Below are 7390 nucleotides of genomic sequence, written 5' to 3' on the forward strand. Positions count from 1 at the left end.
GAGATTGCACATGGCATGATTGTGGGATGCAGGCAAATTTACCCTGCCCTACAGCAGGAGGGCTTTGTCCTGGTGTGTAACATTTCAAAGGCCCTTGTTCATGGGAACCATTTCTCCCTTCTGCATAGATGAGTTTGCAGCTGCTGTCAGGTGTAGAGATTTCATTTTAAATACTGAATGTTCTCCAGCTCCTGTAATAACCTGCAGCTGTTTGACCACTCCGTGCAAGAGGCTGAATGTTGTGCATTGTCTCTGGAGCTGCTTCAGACCAAAGCAAAATATTTTCCACTTCCAAGAATCAGTGAAGGGCCACCTATCAGTGGAATTTAAAATATTTCTCCAATTAAGCTCCAGACCTACAGAGTCAGTTTTGAATGTGAGAAGAAAGGGACAGCAAGTCAGCAGAGTTGCTCTAAAAAGAACTGTTCTTGAGATGACAGAGTTGTCTGTTTGGAGCAGCCTTCGGCCCTCTTTCTGAATAAGGAAACACCTACGTGCAGCAGGGGTGCAAAGCCCTCATTCCCTCCAGGCAAAATGAGAGAGAAAAGTCTGTGGATTTTTCAGTGCTGTTATCTAACGGTCAAGAAGTGAGTGCCTAACTAACAAGCAGCGCATATAGTGTACAGACAATACATGTTAGTTGAATGAATTAAGTACTGAACACCATAATTTTAATAATATTTTAACATTGCAAAACTCCATCAGTCTGAGTTCGAGTTTTTTCCTTAAAATTCTCAAAATACATGCTTGTGAGGTTGTAGCACCGCTCCAAGAGGGGCACCCACAGATGGGTGAAGGGAGAAGGTGCATATCCGCCTGGCAAGCCAGATCAGTGGACCCGAAACTGGCTTGGCACTTAACGGGATCAGAGAGATCCTGGCAGATTTCACTTATATCCCACGTCCTTTTCTATCTGGGCATTTCAGGAGCAGACATTAGACGCTGGTTTATTGCTCGGCTATTACTTTTTCTTCTTTTTAGATTGTTCAGGATTGACCACACTAGACTTGGTCATATTCCAAATACTTGCACCAAGTATCTGTAACAATAAGTGCAAACCTAATGGTATTTAGTTGTGTTCTGGAGGAATTTTGGGTAATGATTATAGATTCTAGAATTAGGAAAAGAAATAATGGGTGTGATTATCATTTCCTTCTGTTATCTATTCAACCCCTCTGTCTTGCTTTTCTTTCCGTCATAAAAATAGAATAGAAACAAAATGTCAAGGTTTTGTTTTTGCCACTGGATTGTCATATGTATTCATTTAATTTTTCTCCACAGAAACAAGATGTCCTTGACTGAGGGGACATTTAGGGCCTAGAATACAAGGTTACACAATAGGGTTTGGTGCACAGAGTTGCTGAAGTTGACCCCTTCTCTGTCCTTGTCCCAAACCTGAGGACCTTACTCAGAAGAGACTCTGGGATTTGTCATATTGTAATGTCCACAGGAAACAAGCTGTGGGTCTGAGAAAGCCAACCATGCTGGGGTTTCTCATGTGAATGCTGGATAGTATTCATCTGTGTTCCCTTATAGGGACACAGTAGTACTGAAGCCTGCAGAGTTGGACACCAGGATCCCAAGAGCAAATGTCTTTTAACTCAGAGCTGTGACTCAGGGGCCTCAGTAGAGGGTCTTCATCTTAACTGTGTTTGCCCAAGAACTGAAGGGCCCTTTACAGTAGAGTCCTTCAACCACGAAGGGAATGACAATTTGGGATCCTTGTAGGATACACTAAGAGGATACAGGAAAGGAGGGCAATGGAGAGGAGAAAGGGAACATTCCTTCATTTACGCCCCTGCGTTGTACCTAACCTCACAGCCTCACCAAAGTCACGGGCCACAGCTTCCGGCAGCAAAGCTGCGGGATCCAGGAGTCTCCCGGGACAACTCCTGATGAATGGTTATGCTGAATTGTTGATCCAACCTGGAGCAACTTGCCTTTCCTTCCCTCTACACCTCTGACGTCTCTGAGCTTCTTTCCAATGAGATCACTAGTTTGAGGGCAGTGCACATGAAACCTAACCACACTGCTGTGCCTCTTTTTATTACAAACTTTTTCCTCCCAACAATTTTTAGGGTGCGGTGTGTAAATGTACACGCGAACTTTTTTTGTTGTTGGAACTGAGAAAGACGATGAAGCATTAGGGATGGCCTAGGTTTGGATATGCAATAGCAGCAGATCCTTCCACTTAACCCCATGCAAAAAAAAAAAAGAGAGAGGTTCTGTGTATTCCAGCCTCTGTCACCCTGGCAGCACCTCCTTCAGGTCACTCCGGTGAGCTCGGACTTATGACCAATTTTCAAAGACCATCCCTGCGCGGAACCGAGAGGCTAAGGTACAGTTTCCAAATGTGGAGTTTCCTCTTCAGGACCTCCCGACTCATTTGTGTCCCAGCCCATTTGGGGGAGGACGGAGAGAGTCACTCGCTAAAAGGCTGAGTGCCCACAGCTGGCCGCGCTGAGCTGTTTCTGAAGCTCAGAGCAGCTATGACTCATCCCTCCCACAGTCCGTTAACTTCTCACTCCTCTTACGAGACCAGCTACCCTTCTCACTCTGACTCCTACAAACCCACCTATTTTCAAATTTGCTCAATAACCGTGACATTCAAACCCAACCTGCTCCTTGCACAGGATGCTGAGAAAACACACAGGGGAAGTCGAGGGTCTGCAGTAAATACTAATGACCATAAGGTGAGGACTATTTTCTTGGACTCTGGGTGGTAAGAAATAGGTGCTAGGAAGAGACTCCAGCACGTTTTAGGACATGTGCCCTCTTGCCGAATCAAGTTAAAGGAATTCAGTCATCCTAAATGGTGATTTTCAGGAAGTCACACCAGATTTTAATTGAATTCACAGGCTCCTGCATGATTACGAACATAATACTTTGGGTACCCAAACAGGATTGAGCTGGTAACAATAGAGCTAAAATGATTTTCTGCCTTAAAGTAGTAATGCTAAAGTTATTCTCCCTGTGACACTTTCAGGCCCTGTTGCCAAAGTCACAAAAGTTAAAAAAAAAAAAACAAAAAAACTTTTTTTTTCAGAGAAGGTTCAGGTCTTTCCTCCATGGCTCCAGGTGCCAAGGCAATTAAAAAATGCAACAGGGGCTTCCCTGGTGGCGCAGTGGTTGAGAATCTGCCTGCCAATGCAGGGGACGCGGGTTCGAGCCCTGGTCTGGGAAGATCCCACATGCCGTGGAGCAACTGGGCCTGTGAGCCACAACTACTGAGCCTGCGCTTCTGGAGCCTGTGCTCCGCAACAAGAGAGGCCGCGATAGTGAGAGGCCTGCTCACCGCAGTGAAGAGTGGCCCCCGCTTGCGACAACTAAAGAAAGCCCTCGTACAGAAACGAAGACCCAACACAGCCAAAAATAAATAAATAAATAAATAAATAAAAAGTATCAGGATGAACTTATTAAAAACAAACAAAAAACCACACTCTAAATGAAAAACATCTCTCTGTATTGCTATGGAGTGGTTTCCAGAATACAGTGTGAATAAAGCAAGGTGGAGCTATATTTATATATGTTTTTAAATAGAAGGATAAACCACAAATAAATTTGAAAAAATAATTCCCTAGATTGAGGGAACCAGTTAGAGGTGAAGGGTAGAAACTAGATTTCTCTGAAAAAAAACTTTGTTTTGTAGATTTTACTTTGGAAGCATGATTATAAAACAAAATTGAATAAAAGAGAAAAAGACAAAACTCTTAGAATAAAAACAATAGGCTCACAAAATCATACAGATGAGCAAACTTTCTAAGCAAATACAGTGCTTTGTATTTGCTTAGGAAAATAAACACGTGTTTGTTCATTTGGACCTTCTTAAAAGAAGTACTGTGGCTTAAGCTGGCAAACTAGTTTTTCTCTGGGATCCATAGACTAGAGATGGGAATATAAACCCTAAATCTTAAAGAGAACATTCTGTAATGAGAAATGCCTATTTGCTCATTCTTTTCCTATGTAAAATTTTTAAATTTCCATTTTTCATAAAGAAAGTAAATCTAACTGAATCATTCCTCTGCTGAAAACCCTCCAAGGACTCCCCACTGCTTACCTGAACAAGCATGGTACACATTCCCTCAGGGGTATCTGAGATGATTTTCAGTGATCCAAGGATAAATATTTTCTAAGTTTTTAATTGTAATGCATTTATTGTAAAGTGTATTAGAAAAATAAAACTGGTATAACAAAACTGTGATTTCGGGGATATTACTGCTTAGGCCAAGGTTAAGTAAAAATGAACTGATTTTAGTATTAAATAATATTATAGAGACAACACGGATACGGCAAAAATTTAAAGAGAGTGGGGAAAAAGCTGTTTTGGAAACAATGGCTGACAAGATGGAGTTCAAGTTTTTCCACATGGCACACACGGTGCTTACCTCTCCAACCTCATTTCTTGCCACCTCTTGCTTAGCATTTTATGCTTCAGCAACAAACACCAAATACCACTGGTTTTCCACTCTCCCATCGGTGTCTTGGGTTCCTAAGCCCACCTTTTTCTACTCACCTACCTTCTGAACTCCAAATTATCCTTTAAAACAGCTTTCAGGCAGACCATACACCTGTACTTCTGCTCTAACTGCACTTGCCCACAATATCTGGGAATGATCTCTTTGTGTGTTTTTAACCCACAGGACTTTGAGCTCTCAGGGCAAGGACTGTCTTATTTACCTTTGTATCGCCAGTGGTAACACAGTAATTATTAACTCAATAATTTCTTGCGTAAAACCTAGAGTCGGTATGGAATAAGTTTAGTCATAAAATGGTAGTGCTTTTATTGAAATCTCTTCTATGTGCAAGGCACGGTAATGGACAATTGGAATCAAAGAAGAATGAGAATAAACCGTTCAGGGAGGTTATAATGATCTCATTTAAGCCTCAGAATGATTTTATGGGTTAGGAATTATTCTCTATCTTACAGATGAGAAATCTGAAGCTGAGTGGCAGCAATATAGCATAATGGCTAAAGGATTGATTTCTGCCATTAGAAAGCCTGCGTTCAAATCCATTTAATAGCTCTGAATGGGTTACTCAACCCCTGTAAATCTTCGTTTCCTCTTCCATAAAAGGGAATACTGATAACAATACCTATCTCTTAGGGTTGTTTTCAGGATTAAATGAGATAAGGTTGATAAGGCCACTTCAACAGTGCCTGGCACATAGTATTTATTAAATCTGCATATATATATCACATTAATTAAAATATATATCACAATAAGTATAATATAATAAATAAAAAAGACTGTTGTGCTGCTTCAAGGTCTGCCTCAGAAACAGAAGACAGGGCTTCCCTGGTGGCGCAGTGGTTGAGAGTCCGCCTGCCAATGCAGGGGACGCGGGTTCGTGCCCCGGTCCGGGAGGATCCCACATGCTGCGGAGCGGCTGGGCCCGTGAGCCATGGCCGCTGAGCCTGCACGTCCGGAGCCTGTGCTCCGCAACGGGAGAGGCCACAGCAGTGAGAGGCCCGCACACCGCAAAAAAAAAAAAAAAAAAAAAAAAACAGAACACATAAGTAAATTATATCCAAAAATAATTTAAAAGCAACTTAAAACTTTATATCATCTTTTGAAAATGCCATAGAAATTTTCCTTTATAATACACAACAAAATGTCTATAACATCCTCCTCATCCAGCAAAAAAGCCCTACTGATCACAGCATTCAACTACATCCAATTTTTTTTTCCATGTCTCAACCCCGTCCCCCCAAAACAGAACAAATCTCTCTCTTCAAACACACCCTATGCTGGCTCTTTTACTTTTTAACCATCTCATCTCATCTCCCAAACCCTTTATCTTCTTTCCTCAAGTAACTTTCTACCTGTTCATTGTAAATCAATTTTGCTGTGAACCTAAAACTGCTCTAAAAAATAAACTCAATATTTTAAAAACATCTTCAGAGCCTTCTTGGTGTATATGCTACATCACAACTCTTCAGCACAGTCTGGAGAAAACCAACTATATTTTTCATCAGAGTAATAATGAAATTATAACAGCTAGTATTTTTTGAACGTTTCTTATATGACAACCAGTGTTGTAAGTACTTCACATATATTATCTCATTTAGTCCAGACCACCCCATCCCCACGCCACCAGCCATTAACTTCACTCTGATCTGTTGAGTAAGGCAAAGATACCAAGATGGCAAAGACAGACTTATCCTCAGCGGGCAGGACCTTATAAATATGTTACCTCTCCTTTCCATGTCTCATTAAGTTAACCTCCCCAAATCACATACTTAGTAATGGAAGAGGTAACATTTCTCTCTGACCCAAAAACCCACAGTTTTCGCAAACTCCATGAGGATAAAAGACAAAATTATTCAAAGCAGAGCTGTCTCAAACTATAGTGTTGAAGAACAGATCAGTGGCTGCCAGAGGTGAGTGTGAGTACAGAGATACAGCACAGGGAATTTTATGTGATGGTAGAATTGTTCTGTATGCTGACTGTGCAGCTGGTTACATGAATTTATATGTGTTAACATTCATACAAAGTCCATTTACCTGTAGGATGATTTTTTTTCAAAGCAAAGCTGTTTCAACACTTAGAAATTTTCTCCTATACAATGTGGATAAAATTGAAATCGATTCCAAAATTAAAAAGTAAAAAAATCTAAGCTGTCTTTCCGTTCTTCCTCTAGCAGAGCTGTACCCAAGGGTCAGCCCTTGGTAAAGCTGTGACTAAGCAAAGGCTCCTCTTACCCTCCTCCTCCCTTTCCGAGCATCTGTCTTCCTCTCCCGATTCCCCACACCCCCCAAACCACAAGCAGGGAACCCATGGGTTCATACTGCCCTCCCCACAAATGCACAGGCTTTGCTGTGTGCAACATCCAGGCCCACTGCCCTTGAGCCCCTGCACTGGGGAGCTCCCCCATTCCACAACTGTTTATCAGAACTCATTTCCTTCACATGAGGTTCCGCTCTCAGCTAACTGCCAGAGCAGGAAGGATCCAGTAACCCCATCTCACCAGTGGAGGTGTCAACAACCAAAAATGACTGAATGGGATAGAAGTATCAGTCGGGAGGAGACAGATCACAGGGAAATCTTGGACAGAGAAGCTTTCAGAACATCATTCAACTCATTCTTTGCAGTATGAGAGGCCTGCCCAGTCCGGCCTCAAAATATACACAAGCCATCTCAGAAAGATGTCATTCCTCAGAAGCCTTCAGAATCGTAGGAGAGGCTGTATGTGTGTTGGGGGGCAGACTCTCTGTACTTTCTGCCCAATTCTGCTGTGACCCTAAAACTGCTTTAAAAAATAAAGTCTATTTAAAAGAGGTCTTCAGGGCTTCCCTGGTGGCGCAGTTGTTGAGAGTCTGCCTGCCGATGCAGGGGATACGGGTTCGTGCCCCGGTCCTGGAAGATCCCACATGCTGTGGAGCGGCTG

At 42.3% G+C, this 7390-nt stretch overlaps 1 long non-coding RNA gene across 1 annotated transcript in view; it reads right to left on the bottom strand.

The window, feature by feature from the left end:
- Positions 1-4607, bottom strand: part of LOC309838839 — a 24531-nt gene extending 19924 nt beyond the window's left edge. Inside the window, exon 1 of the long non-coding RNA XR_014298395.1 lies at positions 4518-4607. This is a non-coding gene — a long non-coding RNA (uncharacterized lncRNA). The remainder of the gene's footprint in view (positions 1-4517) is intronic.
- Between the last annotated feature and the right edge of the window lie 2783 nt (positions 4608-7390).

The sequence above is a fragment of the Grampus griseus genome (genome assembly GCF_964374135.1).
Source record: "Grampus griseus genome assembly, chromosome: 21".
In the NCBI taxonomy this organism is placed as follows: domain Eukaryota; kingdom Metazoa; phylum Chordata; class Mammalia; order Artiodactyla; family Delphinidae; genus Grampus; species Grampus griseus.